Raw genomic sequence first — 18401 nt, 5'->3', positions numbered from 1 at the left:
AGATATTTTTCCAGAGAAGATATGCCGATGGCCAAACAGACACATGAAAAGATGCTCAACATTATTAATCATCATAGAAATGCAAATCAAAACCACAATGAAATATCACCTTATATCTGTAAGCATGACTAAAACCAGAACGACAAGAATTAATAAGTGTTGGTGAGGATTTGGAAAAAAGGAAGCCTCATGCGCTGTTGATAGGAATGTAAGCTGTTATAGCCACTTTGGAAAACAGTAAAGAATTTTTTAAAGTTTATTTATTTTGAAAGAGAAAGAGAGATGGGGGAGGGGCAGAGAGAGATTGAGAGGGAGAATCTTAGGCAGGATTTATGCCCACTGCAGAGCCCTACTCAGAGCTGAATGTGGGGCTCAATCTCACCACCATGAGAGCATGACCCGAGCCGAAATCAAGAGTCAGACACACACTGATTGAGTCACCCAGGCACCTCAAAACTATATGGAATTTTAAATATTTTACTTATCATTGCTGGTATTACACTGAAAATTTTGGATCTACTCTTACGCATCATTTTATTTTTTAAGTACATTTAAATAGCTCCAAATTTTAGCCATTTTAAGAGAGTGAACGTTCTACATAGTATTCATTACGAAATGGAGATATTTATTTGGTATTGGGATTTAATTTTTTTTTATTCCATTTTGGTAAGAACATTTAACATGAGATCTGCCCTTTTAGCACATTTTATAAATCTTTTCTTTTTAATGTTTATTTATTCAGAGAGAGAGCGAGAGTGGGGGAGGGGCAGAGAAGGAGGGGACAGGATCCCAGGTGGGCCCTATGCTGACAGCAGAGAGCAGGATGCAGTTCTCAAACCCACAAACCATGAGATTATAGCCTGAGCCAAAGTCAGATGTTTAACTGACTGAGCCACCCAGGTGCCCCTGCCCTTTAACACATTTTTAAGTATACAATAAGTGTTATTGACTGTAGGTACAATGTTGTACAGAAGATCTTTAGAGTTTATTTATCTTGTTATAACTGAAACTGTATGCCTGTCATTAGCAACTTCCCACATCCCCCTCCCCCCACCTCTGGTAACATCACACTATTTGAGTCTATGCATTTGCCTATGGTAGATACCTCTTACAAGGGGAATCCACATTATTTTTCTTTCTAAGACTGGCTTATTTCACCCAGCATAATGTTTTCATTTTTTTTTCTTTCAATGTTTGTTTATTTTTGAGAAACAGAGACAGAGCATGAGTCAGGGAGGGGCAGAGAGAGGGGGAGACACAGAATCTGAAGCAGCCTCCAGGCTCTGAGTGGTCAGCACAGAGCTCGATGTAGGACTCAAACCCACAAACCGCGAGATCATGACCTGAGCCACCCAGGTGCCCCTAACATAATGTTTTCAAGATGGCTCCATACTGTCACAATGGTAGGATTTCCCTTTTATTTTTTTAAGTTGAATAATGTTCTATTATATGTATATGCTGCATTTTCTTTCTCCTTTCATCCATTGATGGATATTTAGGTTGTTTCCACACCTTGGCCATTGTGATTTGTACTACAGTGAACATGGAAGTGCTAATATCTCTTTAAATTGTTTGGATAAATGCCCAGAAGTAGGATTATTGAAGCATATGGTAGCTTTATTTTTTATTTTTTTGAGGAAGCTCCATATTGTTTTCCTTAGTGACTACACCATTTTGGATTCCTACCAATAAGGTGTAGAGGATTCCAATTTCCTTACATTCTAGTGCACACTTGTTTTTCATGTTTTTTTGTTTGATAGTAGCCCTCCTAACAGGGTGAGGTGACATCTCATTGTGGTTTTGATATCCATTTCCTTGATGATTATGTTGAGCAGATTTTCTTATACCTGCTTGTTTTCTATGGAGAAATACCTATTCAAATTCCTTGCCCATTTTAAAATCAGTAGGGTTTTGTTGTTGTTGTTTGTTTTGTGTGTGTATGTGTGAGCATGTTGTTTTTTGTTTTTTGTGGTTTTTTTTTGCCATGGAGTTTATTTGATAACTCAGATTTTTTTCTTTTTTTTCATTTTTGCATATATATTTTGCATAAAGTAATCATATACACTGTTGTTTTTATCATTAAGATTCTTCCCAATTTTCTTTCTTGGATTTTTACTCTCTAAAGAGAGACTGATGCTTTTTTTTTTTTTTTTTTTGAGAGACTGACACATTCATAACTTCAGTCTTTTAGTAAGTGCATAAACTTCATAAACCCTGGGTATAGCATTGAAAACCTGCCTAAGGGATCACTGGGGAGGTAGGAAGGATTTCTGAATTTTCTTAATGCTAACAGATTTTATGCACTTTATCACCATATACTGTGATGTTTTCTACAAGAAAATGAAATAGTTTTAAATCATGTTTTGAAAAGATTACCAACTCACATTTTGGAGAGCATGCTCTGATTCCTTCAGTAAGTCATCTGGGCATCTGTGAAATAAAGAATTTGGACTGAATGATTGAGAATTCATCTGTACAGTTTTGTGATTGCTTAACTTCTTACAGAGATAGAAATTTAAAAGCTGCTGTTATCTTACTGTAATTAACAAAACAGAATACGGTGGAGTCGGCCATTCAACAGAGTGGATTACCATCACACATCACTTGGGTCAACTAACCAAGGCTTTATTTTGCTTTTTAAATGCTATCTCATTGGGTAAATAAACTTGAAATTACAAAATGTGTTTATAATTAAAGGATCTTAGCCAATTCAAAAATAAGCAAGTCCCAATATATGACTTTACTCAATTTCTATGTGTTTTTAAATTATTTGGTTTCATACATATATTTATGCTATTCCATATTAATCTTTATTTTTCCAGTTCTGGGACTAAAATCTGCACCTCTTACTGTTCTCCCTTTTCTGTTATTACTATCACATATATCCCAGGCAACACTGAAGAAAACTTTACTCCAATTTTACCTTCTTTTTTCAAAAAAAAAATTTAATGCTTTTTAGTATTTATTTTTGAGAGAGAGAGAGAGAGCATGAGCAGGGGAGGGGTAGAGAGAGAGAGGGAGACACAGAATCTGAAGCAGGGTCCAGGCTCTGAGCTGTCAGCACAGAGTCCAACGTGGGGCTTGAACCCGCAAACCATAGGATCATGACCTGAGCCAAGGTCAGATGCTCAACCGACTGAGCCATTCAGGTGCCCCAATTTTACCTTCTTTTAATGCACATCCAGTTAATCATTATATCTAGAGCTTCCACTACTAGAAGCTGATACCATCCAGTTTTTATCTTTATTAAATGAAATTTAAAATAATTATGATAGCATGATCAGCTCAGATCTATGTAAATTTACCTTTACAACTTTCTTCAAAACACTCTCTCCTGATTTGCCACACATACCTAATTTCTCTTCCTTAATGTGTCTTTCTCTCTACCCATCACATGCCCACCTGCATTTATTCAGATATTTTCTTTTATACTTGATATATATTCCATTGTTTTCTATTTAAAACAGTCAGTAAAGGGATGCCCACTTCTTACACCACCTCCTTCTTTATTGACATCCATTAGTTAAAGATAATTCTCTCTCTTCTAAGGTCTTTGACACTTTGTTTGCTATTTATTTACTAGTTAATTTTTTCACGTATTTATTTGTTGACTTGTGCTTGTTTTGTCCATCTGGGACATAGAAACATGACACATTTTTCCTCTACCTGTGTAATTTCATTATCTCACTTAAGTTTCTCAGTGATATTGAAAAATTGGTCCTATTATTATCGTTTAGAAGATTAGCTAAATGAGGCTTGGGAAAGTTAACTAAATTGTGAATGGTGATATCACTAGTATAACCACAATGGTGAGAACTTAAAGTCAAGTCCTTGTGCATTCTGCATATTGTTTCTGTTGCTGTAATTTCCAACAATGCTTCATTATAAAGAAGCCTTTTCATTGAGATTGTTTTTTTCTAAATGAAATTCCTCAAGAATTGTGATCCCCAGGAAAGTCTCATGAGCTGTGCCTTGAGGAGGATTCATCTCATCAGTCTCCCAAATACCCAGCATAATACTATGTCCTTGGGAAGATGTAAGAGTCGCATTTTAGAATTTTCAATTTAACTAGGAATATTTGACAAACACTGATAGAAATGAAACATATCACATCTATCCCTCAGTCCAACGATTCTGATATTTTCTTCTGCCAATGGATAAAGGCCATTAATAGAAATATATTGAATAAAATCATTAATAGAAATATACTTTTATTAATTTTATGGAAAAATAAAATACATCTCATCCTAAACAAAAAATAAGTCAAACAATTATTACAAATAAAAAATATCAGCAGAACTAAAAAAAATAAGTATGTATAAGTAAAGAGCCATTTGAACATGAACATATAGTTTGCGCATAATATGGAATATGATAGCATTATGCTATAACCACCAGCAAGGAAGAAAGAAGCTGACAGTGTGTGATGGGTGGTGGATAAGAGATATGAAAGAATCATTTGTAAGAAAGTGCAATCATATTTTTTCTCAAGTTCATTAATTGTTTCAATAATTTAGGACCTTTGGTTATACTTAATAGGTACTTAATATGCCCCTTTGAAACAGCACACCTGTATCCCTTGGATAAATACCTAGTAGTGCATGCTAGGAATTTACCCAAGGGATACAGGAGTTCTGATGCACAGGGGCACTTGTACCTCAATGTTTATAGCAGCACTCTCAACAATAGCCAAATGATGGAAAGAGCCTAAATGTCCATCAACCGATGAATGGATAAAGAAATTGTGGTTTATATACACAATGGAGTACTACGTGGCAATGAGAAAGAATGAAATATGGCCCTTTGTAGCAACGTGGATGGAACTGGAGAGTGTTATGCTAAGTGAAATAAGCCATACAGAGAAAGACAGACACCATATGTTTTCACTCTTATGTGGATCCTGAGAAACTTAACAGAAGTCCATGGGGGAGGGGAAGGAAAAAAAAGAGGTTAGAGTGGGAGAGAACCAAAGCATAAGAGACTCTTAAAAACTGAGAATAAACTGAGGGCTGATGGGGGGTGGGAGGGAGGGGAAGGTGGGTGATAGGTATTGAGGAAGGCACCTGTTGGGATGAGCACTGGGTGTTGTATGGAAACCAATTAGACAATAAATTTCATATATTTAAAAAAAATATCTAGTAGTGCAATTACTGGGTCACCGGGTAGTTCTACTTGTAACTTTTTGAGAAACCTCCATACTGTTTTCCAGAGCGGCTGCACCAGTTTGCTATCCCATCAACAGTGTAAGAGGATTCCCCTTTCTTCACATCCTTGTCAACATCTATTTTTTACTATGTTGTTAATAAAAATGACATTTTAAAAAAATTAAAAGTTTAGAGATTGAGTTAACAAAAGGAAAATTTACTTAAATATTTCTGGTTATACTTTCATTAAATCACATTATTTTTAATATTATTAAAATTGTTTTCACTAACAGGCTGCAGTGAAAAAGGTATAAAGAGATTCCATTACCTAAATGTCCCCAAACATTATAACATCGAAGTGTAATTGTGAGGGGTCCTTTGAACCAGTAGGGTGCTTTTACTTGTGAAGTTATCATTAGTATGAAGACAACAATGTCAATTTTCCTTTCGATTCTTTTATTTTCTCTTACTTCCAAACCTTCTTTAAAGGCAAAGATTTATATGACAGATATCGTGAGTCACCTCACAATTTTCTTATGAACTAACATGGATAATTGTCAATTCTATAAAGAAACATCAACCAAAAAACCTTAAGATAACATTTTAAATAATTAAATTACTACCTACTCCCTCACAAATTAAACTGAAGTTAATTTTCTTGCAAACTGTGTCCCACTGATGATTCAGTGACAAATGTTTTGTTAAAAACAAAAAAAAAGAAAAAGGCTCACACACCAGATAAGTTTTAAAAAATTTTCCTTTCTCCTTTTGCTCTATGGTCCATTTCATTATATTAAAAGTTCCTGCACATTCTCCTCCAGAGAAACCTGTTATGCTTTTTTAATTCGATATTTCCCAAATTCACCATGAAACTATCACATACTTACCACAAAACTACTTACCGATATTTCACAGAAATACTATGCTCTTCAGAAAAAGCTTGGGTAAAGAGGAATGAGGGACTGTCTTTCCTTAAAAAAGAAAAAGCCCTAAGAATAATTTTGTTCATGGTAGATTATTTGGCAATTTGCACATTAAGATTTCAGAATAACTTTTACGTATCAAAACTGTAGAACTCTGATAGTCCATCAGGAGTCAAAACACAGATCATGCAGCCACCATTGGTTTTGCAAATAAAGTTCTCCTGGAACACAGACACACATTTGTTTGTGTATTTCACAGTACAACTCTAGAGATGAATAACACAAAATGTACACAATGTACTAACTAGTGCTTTACAGGAAAAGTTTGCCCACCATCGATCCTAAATTTTTAACAATCAATTGACTGGAAGACAAGTTTGTGATGATACTTTTTTTTTTTAATGTTTATTTATTTTTGAGACAGAGAGAGACAGAGAATGAGTGGGGATGGGGCAGAGAGAGAGGGAGACACAGAATCTGAAACAGGCTCCAGGCTCTGAGCGGTCAGCACAGAGCCCCACTCGGGGCTCGAACTCATGGACCGTGAGATCATGACCTGAGCCGAAGTCGGACGCTTAACCGACCAAGCCACCCAGGCGCCCCTGTGATGATACTTTAAAAGTTAAGACACACACTTAAAGCATGGGCCATGCAAGTTCTGCAGAGGTGGACCCAAAGAGATTTTTACATAGACCCAAGATACGACCCAGAAGAAAAGTTCTGAGACCTAACATCTTCACCACTCTCGATCACAGATAATTACACACGGCCGTGATAATTTTCAAATGGGGATATTTCAGATGCAAGTATCATCAATTGTCCCCAGCGTCCATTAAAAATTTCCAGTAATGCACTTGTAAAATATCTAATTTAAATTGTAGTGGGTGTTACTCTTACTGAGCAATAACATCATCCATCCTGACCTTTTCAAATACAAATGTCATTTGTGTGGCTGTAAATCATGACAAATGAGATGCAACATTAGCTATATCGCTTAGGCATCTTGGTAGGAGATTGTTAGCCTTGTTTCAAAAGGTCATCTTATATTTTTTTCTAAAAATATGACATTTGTTTGGTCTTTCTGACGTAAGTCTAAATGAATGTTTATTAAGTCTATCTATCAAGAAGCCTATTATGAAATAGCTTCTTAGCTCATCCAATCAGATTATATTTTTCCTGGAAAGGAAACTGCACAGATTTCTAAGGGAAATGAGACAATGGAAAAAAATATAAAGATAAGCTCTTCTAATATAACAGTGGCCCCCAAATGAGCTATTAGATGTCTAATAGGAGGCCTTTCCCACATACAAACCATGCCATATACAACAGGGACAAAGTTATATATGCCACATTAAAAAAAAAAAAAAATTCCTCAAAGCCTTTTCTACTTTTCCACAACACGATAGCTTGACAAATTATATACAAAAGTCTTTTTGTTTCTTATCGTGTACCTAAGGTTTCACCACTATATTTAAATCCTCTCAAATTATCATAACATTCCTTTTAAGAACAATATGAATAATACAACATTTCTTGTGACTCAAATGGAATTCGTAAACATGTTAAGTTCTTTTTCTGAGATGGGATATTATTTGCAGAGCCTGGAGGACTCTCAGAGAGAAAGTAAACCTGGATTTTTGTCCAGACTCTATGTAGTTCTAGATCACACACGACTTCCATTCAGTCTCAGTTTGTTTACCTGAAAAATAGATATAATATTAATCTTATGTGCAACAACTTTAATGTAAAGATTGAATGATACCTTTCAAGTAAATATTACTCTCTGAAAAAAATTTAAAAGATCAAGATGGAATAGTGAGCCTATACACTCTATTTTCGAACAGATGATTGGCAGGCCTGTTGCCCCTGTTTTATTGAGGTATAATTGATGAATAAATTTGTGTGCATTTAAAGTGCACACATGATGTTTCGATATAATGTTTGACATACATATATAATGTGAACTGATCACCACAATCAAATTCAATATCCACCATTTCATATACTTTTTACAAAGTTAGCTTTATTTCCTTTGGTGAGAAGAATTAAGATTTATTCTCTTATTCTGCAAATTTCAGGTGTACAGTTCAATATCATTAACTGTAGTCACTACACTGTGTGTTCGATCTCCAGAACTTATTCACCTTGCGTATCTGAACTTGTAATCTTTGACCAATATTTCACTATTTTCCCCACCCCAAACCCTTGGCAGTGACTGTTCTGCTCTCTGCTTCTATGAGTGGGAAAAAGACCTGAATAAACATTTTTCCACAGAAGACATAAAGATGGCCAGCAGGTCTATGAAAAGGTACCCAGTGTCGCCAATCATGAGGGAAATGCAAAACTGACACCAAAATGTGATATCACCTCACATCTGTTAGAATGGCTACCATCAAAAAGACAAAAAAAAAAAAAAAATGACAGGTGTTGGTGAGGAGTTGGAGGAAAGGGAATCCTTACACACTGTCGGGGAGAATGAAAGTGGCAGAGCCATGATGGAAAACAGTACGGGGGTTTCTCAAAAAATGAAAATAGAGCTACCATATGACACATCAGTCCCACTTCTGTGTATGTCTTCGTTTGTTTGGGCTGCTATAACAAAATGCCACCAACTGGATGATTTACAAACAGCATTTATTTCTTACAATCCCAGAAGCCAGAAGTCTGAGATCAGGATGCCATTATGGAGTGACTTCTTCCAGGTAGCACTCCTCTCGATTTATCCTCACATAAAATGAAGGAGCTGAGGGTCTCTTTTATAAAGCCACTAATCCCATTCACGAGTGCCCCATGCTCATGACCTTATTACCCCCAGTGATCCCATCTCCAGATATCATCACGCTGATGACTAAGATGTCAACATGTGTATTTGTGGGAGGAAACAAACATTCAGCCCACAGTGAAGTATATCCAAGTAAAATGAAATCACTATCTCAGGGAGACATCTGCACGCTCATATGGATTATAGCATTAGGAGCCTGTGGTAACATGGATGAACTTGGAGAGCAATAGAAGTGAAATAAGCCAGTCACAGACCAACAAATACTGTATGATCTCATTTACATGTGATTGGCTTTTCACGAGGGCAAAACGTAATATCTAGGCATTTCCTGGCAAAAAGACAATGCACAAAATGTAAAAAGCAAAACCCTTGTTCATCATGTTAATAATTTGTTAAACAGCTCTGGAGGCAGACACAGTTCAGGGGCTATGATTAGACAGCCTAAGTGGGCTTAGTCAGCTGCTTCTTACGGAAGCAGCCAGTCGACAAGGAGCACGAGCACAAAATGAGGAGACACCAGTATATGTGACACATTGAAAAGTAAGGTCTTAACTCTGAGATTTATATCTGGGGTACTCAGGCAGGGAAAATTCCAGCAGGTAAGACTAGATAACCGATAATGCAGAGTAAGTGTAATCTAACAAAGAGGGGGGAAATAGTAGCTGTCCTCTCACTCTGCATTTATTTCCATGTAAATCAGAAATACCCAAGTTACCAAGTGACTGTGTGAGGAAACTGCATCCCGGGAAAGATCAGAAGTCAACAGGGGTTCCACTAGCAAGGAGAATTATATTCACATGTGTTCTCTCCTATTTTTCTGATTCAGTCAAAATACATTTACTTTACGCTTATGCTGAGCCAGATACCGATAAAGTCCTGGGGATATACGTTTATACAAATAGGATTACTATTCTCCAAGAGTTTTAAGTTAAAAGAAGACACAAGCCAGCATACAAAAATTCAAAATAATGTGATAAGTAGTATTATTTATAGGGTTCTTTAAGCAGGTGGAAAATGGGTACCCAATGCAGCCTTGGGAGTTAGGTCAGAGAACACACTGGAACTCTCACTACCTCTAACAGGGCCCACTGATTCAATGCAAGGAATATAGAGCACGTTTTTTGGAGGATATTATGCACATATTCATTCAGCCTAAACAGTTGAAATATTTTTTGAGTGAATATGTTAATTACAGTGTGGTGTTTGCAACCCAGCTGCCTGTACCTACTGAAATAATAGTGTAGGATTTGGGTTCCTCTGTTTGGCGTATTACCTATGTATTGAATTACCTTATCCTATGGTGCCAAAGCGAATTTGTAGGGTATTAGTCAGGTCTATAAAAAATAACATTCCAATTAACTTTCTCAGAAGACCATCAACTAAAACTCAGACTTAAAAAGGAAGAGTGTTAGAAATGCCCATGTGATATGCTTGAAGGGACTGAGGAAGAGCACAGTTCTCACTTCTCAGTGCTCCACACCTACTTACTTAATAGGTGAGATCAGTGGATTAAGCTTTGACCCTTTATTTTTTATTTTTTTATTTTTGAGAGAGAGAGAGAGAGACAGAGAGAGAGACAGAGACAGAGAGAGAAAGCTCATGAGAGCACATGAAAACAGGAGAGGGACAGGAGGAGAGGAAGAGAGAGAATGTTAAGCAGGCTGCATGCCCAGTGCAGAAGAGCCTGATGCAGGGCTTGGTCTCATGACCATGAGATCATGAACCTGAGCTGAAATCAAGAGTCAGTTGCTTAATCAACTGAGCCACCCAGGCATCCCAAGCTTTGATCTTTTAGAGTTATCTCTAGATCTTTTACAGTTATCTCTAAATCTATTTATTTCAAAGGCATTCATGGAGCACAGTACCAAGTTTTTCAGTGTCCTTGCAAGCCCCATTCAAAATATCATCTGTGTGCTTAGACTCAATTGACTGAGACCATCCAGTATGATGTTAAAGATTTTGGCAGACCAAAATCTCAACCTTGGAGAACCCAGTGCACAGCAGAATATTAAGCTTTCCTCAGTAACTAGTGTAGCTTTTGAGCAGTAATGATTTTTGTTGCAAGTGGAATTTTAGAACACATCATATTACAGCATCTGCTTGTGCCCATGTTATGTGTGTTCCTGCCCTGTTCAGGTTCAGTGTGCCAATTTTACTCCCCTGTCAAACTGGGACTGTTTTATCCCTGATGGTGCGGCTGCCTTATTAAAATGTTTCTGTGGTTGGCCAGGCTCAGTTGCCAAGGTAACCATCTTGTTGTGTGTTGCCTTTAGGAGTTTCTCATTAGATACATGAAAACCTTGACTGCATGTAAATAATAAAAGCTATCAAGGTAATGTGCCTTTGTGTTTCACGTGGTATTTTCCAGAGACTCACAAAAATATGTGATAATGCTGAGCTTCTATTCATACGTTTAGTCAGTGATTATCAAAGGTCTTGATAGGACTATATTAATCTTTCCTTACATTTTTAAAAGTTTTAGTTTATACATAGGGAGCCCAATTTAAAATATTTTATTTATATTATTTTATGTCAAACTTCACGCAAAAGTAATTTGATGGAGTTTTGACATTGGTTACGGCAACTTCGAAGGAAAACATTTGTGAAATTATTTTAGGCCTCTAAACTTCATTTCTCCTTCTTTCTAGCCTATCTCTGCTCTCAGCCACTGGGTAAACTAGTAATTGTATCAGCATTATTTCCTCTTCTCAAATTTTATCCTATTCCCCCACCCCTTGCCCAAAAGCCAGAATCATAGGCTTTGGAATTCAGATATATATTTTGGCTTATGTCTTTGCTTTGCTATACTCATCATTCATTCATTCATTCATTCATTCATTTTCTTTTGAGCCTCAGTTTCCTTATCTATATAAAGTTACAGATTGATCCATGAATGGATTAGTGATAATGAATATACATAATTTAATAAAGTATCTGACACATTGTTGGTTTTAAAATAATTATATATATTATCAAAAATGAACCATTTGTCCTTTCATAGGGATTTATTTGATGTTTTCTTTCTGTTTGTATTGATAAAATGGTTGATAAAGAATGAACAGTGGGATACCTGGGTAGCTCAGTCAGTTAAGTATTGGACTCTTGACTTCTGCTCAGCTCATGATCTTGTGGTTTGAGCCCCACATTGGGTTCTGTGCTAACAGCATAGAGCCTGATTAATATTCTTCCTCCCTCTCTCTCTCTCTCTCTCTCTCTCTCTCTCTCTCTGTCTCTGCTCCACCCAGCTTGTTCTGTATCTCAAAATAAGTAAAAATAAACTTAAAAAAAAAATAGAATGAGTGGCCTCCTAAGGGGGTGTTAAAATGATTCTAGGGAAACTTTCCTGCCCTCCAAACATTTGCAAAGATTTCTAGCCTACCAAGCTATGAGGATCTTTGCATTTTAGAATGCTTGTTTTGGGTAAGTCTTTGTGTTTTCAGGAGTGTCGACTGAAAGAAAGCCAATCGCAAAGTAGGTGAGTAAATGCTTTATTCCTTGTCTTACTGAGGACTACAGCCTGGGAGACAGTCTTTCAGCTTGTTTTGAAGAACTGCTCTGAAGTTTGTTACGTACAGGGAATTCTATATGAAAAATGGGAAAACAGTATACGTACTTGTGAGCAGTTCTCCAAATACTTGTGGGTCACAAGGTCAAAATTAAGGTTTTTATTTGTTTGTTTTGTTTTGTTTTTCACATAGACTTGAGAAAGACTCTTAAGTAATCTTAATACATTATATTTCTATTGCCTCTGATTATTCGAAAATATTTTCTCTGTGGCTCTGCTTACCTGGTTTTCTGGTTCCTCCTGTTTTTGATATATCCTTGAGGTCACCAGGGACAGGTCGCTGTCCTTTCTGCAGGAGATCTGGGTGGCTCACACCCCTGTCCATCACACTTAGATTAACCAGCTGTATTTGAAAAGAAGTGAATTGGGCTTAGGTTCTATGAGATAATGATATACACACACTTTGCTGGGGGACTTGACGCAGATTCTGTTTCTGGTGAGTTACATCACATGTTTGTGCTACTTCCCCACCAGAGAAACCTAAACCATGAATTCATCGACAGTGAGGGCAATTAGAGAAAAGAGAAAACCCCAAAACAAAAAGATGAATGAAGCTTGTAACAGATCAACATACCCATTGATTTACTTAGAAAGCATCAACCAAGTTTTTAATTATTTTACTTTCCCCTGTGTAAGTTGCATCTTGTCTCACCAGACTTCCCCTTATATTTGTATTTTTTAATTTATATTTATTTATATTTATATTTATTATTTACATTTATTTTTATATTACTTACTTATATTCATATTCATTCCTTCATTTTTTTAACCTCTCATTTTCACTCTTACAAGGAAAGAAACATCTTTTTGTTGCTTGCTCTGTTCAGTTTTCTAGAATTAAGGAAATCACCATTCAAGTACATTGAGCACAACCAAATGAGTCATCACTGTAGAGCTTTATGGCAGATGGGAAGGTGTTGGTTACATTTCCCATTCTTTCCCCATAGATTCCCCAGTGCTTTGTGGGTGCTTATATGACCCCACACAGAGCTACTTCTTTTAGTCTCTTCTTCTTTGAAAGAAGAGAAGAGAAGAGAAGAGAAGAGAAGAGAAGAGAAGAGAAGAGAAGAGAAGAGAAGTAGAGAAGAGAAAATGATGCACTATTATTCTCCACCCCAAATCTCTTCTTCTAAGAACTTTAAGCTTATGCAATGGTGATGCAGAATGACTTACAATGGAGCATTAGGTACCAATAAACTCAAGGGAATGAAAAGCACACTACTATGAGTTATAGTGCCCTGATGGGCCATTATATAGGCATCAGCAAGCTTTAAAAAATCACAGTGGTTAGACAAAATAATTTGCATTGCCCAATATCTTGTAAAAACAGCTGAATGTTTTATTTCACAAAATTCTTTCTCTGGTTATGCCTCAGTGATTTTCACGTACTAAGTAGCATCACTGAGCCATGAAAATATTCTCCCCAGGCACACACAGCTCACTAGAATTTTTGTTCACAAAATATTGATTTCATGATTAAACTTTCCGTTGGATAAAAACTCAAGGTCTGAGCTTTAGACTTTTCATACTGGGTTGCATTTATGATTTGAAAATCCTTGAAAATTGTCTATTTCCATTAATAAAATATAGAGATAATGTTCTACATGGAGAAGATTAGATTTATTCCCAAATCCCTATTGCTCACAAGAGGCTACTATTCTGTCAATTTTATGATGATATTTAAATACTTAAACTTTATTATGTGGGCCACATGCCATTATTTTTACACCTGTAAAGTAAGACTGGAAGTTATCAGGAAACAAAATTGATGCATGGCTACTTAGAAGAATGCACACTGATATCTCTTGAACTACTTTTGATTATTGCCTTTTCTTCCACTAACAAAACTGCTTACAAAAGAATGAATTTTCTAAATTCCATTTATAATGGCCACAGGAGTTAAGTGGCAATGTGAGTTACTTAAACAAACTATGATAGGTTCTACATATAGTCCCTCTACTAATCAGATACTTTGAAATACTTGATTTCCTTTCTAACTTCCTCCATTATTTGGTTGGCAAACACTTAGGTGATCCTTAAAATTGCAATACATTAGGCCTTTAATGGAGTGATTCAAAGTTACCTTAAACACTCCAACATTGATTTTAAATTTAGCAAGACTTTAACTTGAAGTCTAAGCTCCCGCTTCTACATTTGAAATTGGAGTTACACATCAAAAACATTTTCCTAAAGATCACATTGTCCTAAACAGTCAAAATATCAATATAAGTGTACAAGCTTAGATTTTCTAATCTGATATAATAATATAGAGTCAATTACATTTTGTGTGATTCTAAACTTTCATAAAATTTTAAAATGCTTACCACTGACACCGCAATTATACCAACCTACACAACTTGGAGGGCTGCTTTCCTAAAGCAATATTTTTGGAACTGCCCTTTTGATTTCCTGAGTATTTAAGAACTAGAACTATTGGTTAGGATGCAGCTGAGCCCTTGACTGCAATACTAAGGATACATATGAACGCTATTTAAAATTGTTGGTGACTCCATCACAAAAAGATGGAAGCGGTGAAGTTAAACATGCCCCTTAGATTTGAGACCCATGTTTAGTGCCTGATGGCTCTGGCTCTTGGTTAGGATATTGTTTCTGTTGCTCTTATGTAATTGACTCTCTTCTGCAACTCTAAAGATATCGGACCTTGAAGAAATCCTGCATCCTTATAAGACACATCTTCTTTTAGAACCAAGTAGTACTTTCAAGTATGAAAATGATGTCCAGTAGAAATTTTCATGTTTCTCAGGGCTTCTGCTTATTTGGTGTTATCAAAATGTGTTATTTTTAGCAATGAATTGCTTCATCCTCTAAAGAGATTGGATTATTCTAGGTTATTTCTAATATGTATAATATGAGAGAGTCTCCAAGTTTGAAACATGTTTTAAAGTACATCTAGCCCACTTATTCATCAGACAGAAAAGAATTGCTTTTTTAAAAAAAAATCACATTTTAATTTTTTTTTTAAAGTTTATTTATTTTGAGAGAGAGAGAGAGAGAGAGATCACGTGGAAGTGGTGGGAGGCAGAGAGAAAGGGACAGGGAGAATCCCAAGCAGACTCCATCCTTCCAGTGTGGAGCCCAGCGTGGACTCCATCTCACCAGGGGCTCAATCAGACCATGAGCTAAAATCAAGAGTCGGATGCTTATCTGACCAATCCACCCAGGGGCCCCAAAAATCACTTTTTAAAAATAAATCTGTAGTATATTGTAAACTTGTATGTTAATGTTAACTATTTGTTGTCCTCCTCCTCATCTACTCATATCATTATACTCAACTTTTTATTAGGGTGGCCATATAATTTTATCATCCAAACCGGGCAACCTTTGAAATTAAATTAGGGAGTGATTACTAATGAAGTAATCAGGCCTGTTCTGGGAAAACTAGGACATCCTGCCACTCTAGCTACGCTCAACTACAGTCACCTGAAATGCCTAGAACATTTCCATTCACAAGGAATTCTCTAGAGCAGCAGTTTTTACATTCTATGCTCCCTTAGGGATTTTTTTAGTCAACTAAATTTAAATACCACTATGGTATGTAAAAATATTCAAGTAGGGTCACACTGGTTAAATAGGTGACAGAAGACCCGCAACTCTGTACCTTTAGCATCCCCTCAGAGCTCTGATCCCTCAGGCACTACTTTGGAAATATGGAACTCCATAGGATTATTTGGAAACTATTGCATTAATGGAGAGAAAAAAACATTTATCAAATATCCATGAGATGCCCGACCATATACATGTAATTCGCTGGGAACAAAAGAGCTGAGATTTAAATCCACGTCTAATTGATTGCCCAGCCTTATTCTCATTCCTCTGAAGAAAGTGCATTGCATTTTTGTATAATTCTTGTTTTAGAAAGTTCCTCATTGTATCAGTCAGGTCATCTTAACTTATACTATACCAGTTGCAAACACCGTCCAAATTTCAGAGGCTTAAAAATAGGGGAGGAAAGTAGGCCTTTAAAACGAAAACATTTCTTGTTCACCCTATGTACCCATTGCAGGATGACAAGACACTGCTCATGACATTCCCTGAGGTATATAGGTTGTGAGAAGTTCTATCTTGGCATATGCTACCGTGCTCCCAGAAGCAAGGAAGGAAAAAAATGGTGAAATATTCACTACTTCTTAAAGTTTAGAAATAACAAATGTCTTTTTCCTCCACATCTCGTTAGCCAGAACAAGTTATATGGCCATAAGTTAAACAGAATGAGGGTGTATAATTCTTCCATAGACAGGGTCACCAAATAATACAGTCAGTTAACCATGATCTTACCTTAACAAAATCTATATTTTTGAACTGGTCATTAATATCCCTTCTTTACTAAGGGATCCTTCATATCATGAGAGCCCTTATATATTTAAATTTTTAAAGTGGTTTGACTCACTCTTCAGTATCCAACTCAAACTTGTTCTTTTCCAAGTTAAATACTTCCAGTGTTTCAACTGTTCCTGAAAAGGCATGGTATACAGCAATGTTTCTAAAACTTGAATGTGCATTGGCATCTTCTGGAGATATCAAAATGCAGATTGTGATTCAGTAGGACTGGATGAGGCCTGTAATATGATTTTTTTGTTTGTTTGTTTTAAATACGTTTTGACCTACTTCTGAGGTCCTAGCTAGAAGCCAGCCAGTTTCTCTAGTTAAGTCCACACTCCAACCACCTGCATTCATAGGCTTTCACACTCTGGGTCATTACGTACCTGAGCTCATTGACCTAGGGCCAGGTGTCAGACGACTAGGGACAGCCTTGACACCCAGAAACTGAAAATTTATTCAAACCCACCAATTCAGAAGAGGCAGAAAAACCTAGCCACCCCACCCCACTTACCGTACGTAAGCTGCCGCTTACAGCTCCACCTTTCTCTTACCCCATCCCCAGGTACACCCTCTGTATGACCCTGACTGACACCATTTTCTCATTTGGAGATGCCTATAATAGAGTCCTGCCTGTCACTTATCTTGGTGTCAGTGTCGTGTCCTGCCATCAAAAACTTAATCTGTGTCTATTGGTGGTTTCCACGTCTCTCTTTACCCAAATGTCCTTGGTGATGGAATATTAAAGATACTGGCTAAACTCAGGGGACTGGCTGCATACCAGCCAAGGCGAAGTCCTCACTTAGGGCAGGAGGAATGATGGATCACTTGAGTTGCACTTCTGGGGGCACTTTTCCAGTATCTTCCTGGTCATTTCCTACATTTGGCAGAGGCTTATTTCAGGGTCTTGTCACTTCTTCAACACCAGTGTTGTTTTGTTTTTGTTTTTGTTTTTGTTTTGTTTTAATTGTTATTTGAGGCAGAATTCTGGTTTATCCATGCACTTCTGGTGACTCCTGTGGAAGAAGATATCGACCAGACTTCCTCAGAGTAGGAGGAATGACACTCCGTTTCTGTTGATGTTGCTTAGATGGCCCATCTTCTGTGCTGCTACACACCTTGCTGTTGTCAACTAACTTCATGTTGCCCAGATCCTGAGGGGTATTGTGGGTTGCATCTAGGTCAGTGGCCCAATGTTTAGACCAGAGTTGAATATCTTACCTCTGTCCTCCCGCAGATGCCAAAGTTACCCAATTGCATAAATAATGAAAAAAAAAAAAAAAAAAGCATTGTCCAGTGTACTTGTGCTTTACTAAGTGCCACACCATGTCAACCTGTGGATTGACTGACACTTTGGATAAGGGGCTGTGTTGTCCCAAGGAGAGCCAGCTACACCTCTCTAAGTGTAGACCCCAGTCCCTGGGAGGTGGACTGGGAAGGGTGGGAACAAAAGATGGCTGCCTATGAGGTAGGCTACCATTATCCTTCCCCTTTCTTGTAATCCCACAGAAAGTCCTCACTATGACTTAGCAAACAGACACAGAAACTGAATACTGTGGCTTTAGTCTACTAGAAGTTCAAAACAGGAAAAAAAAATAGGGGAGAGGGATTAAATAGAAATAAAACCCAAGATACTTGGGGAGGAACTA

General features: G+C 36.9%; 1 pseudogene; it reads right to left on the bottom strand.

Annotated features, from left to right (window-relative positions):
- Positions 1-17894, bottom strand: part of LOC109264243 (nucleoside diphosphate kinase A-like) — a 32455-nt pseudogene extending 14561 nt beyond the window's left edge.
- Positions 17895-18401: the final 507 nt, after the last annotated feature.

This window comes from Panthera pardus, unplaced genomic scaffold (genome assembly GCF_024362965.1).
Source record: "Panthera pardus isolate Hobbes unplaced genomic scaffold, ASM2436296v1 HiC_scaffold_22, whole genome shotgun sequence".
NCBI classification, from domain to species: domain Eukaryota; kingdom Metazoa; phylum Chordata; class Mammalia; order Carnivora; family Felidae; genus Panthera; species Panthera pardus.
The sequence above is the reverse complement of the archived record's forward strand: the minus strand, read 5'-3'. Positions and strand labels throughout refer to the sequence as shown.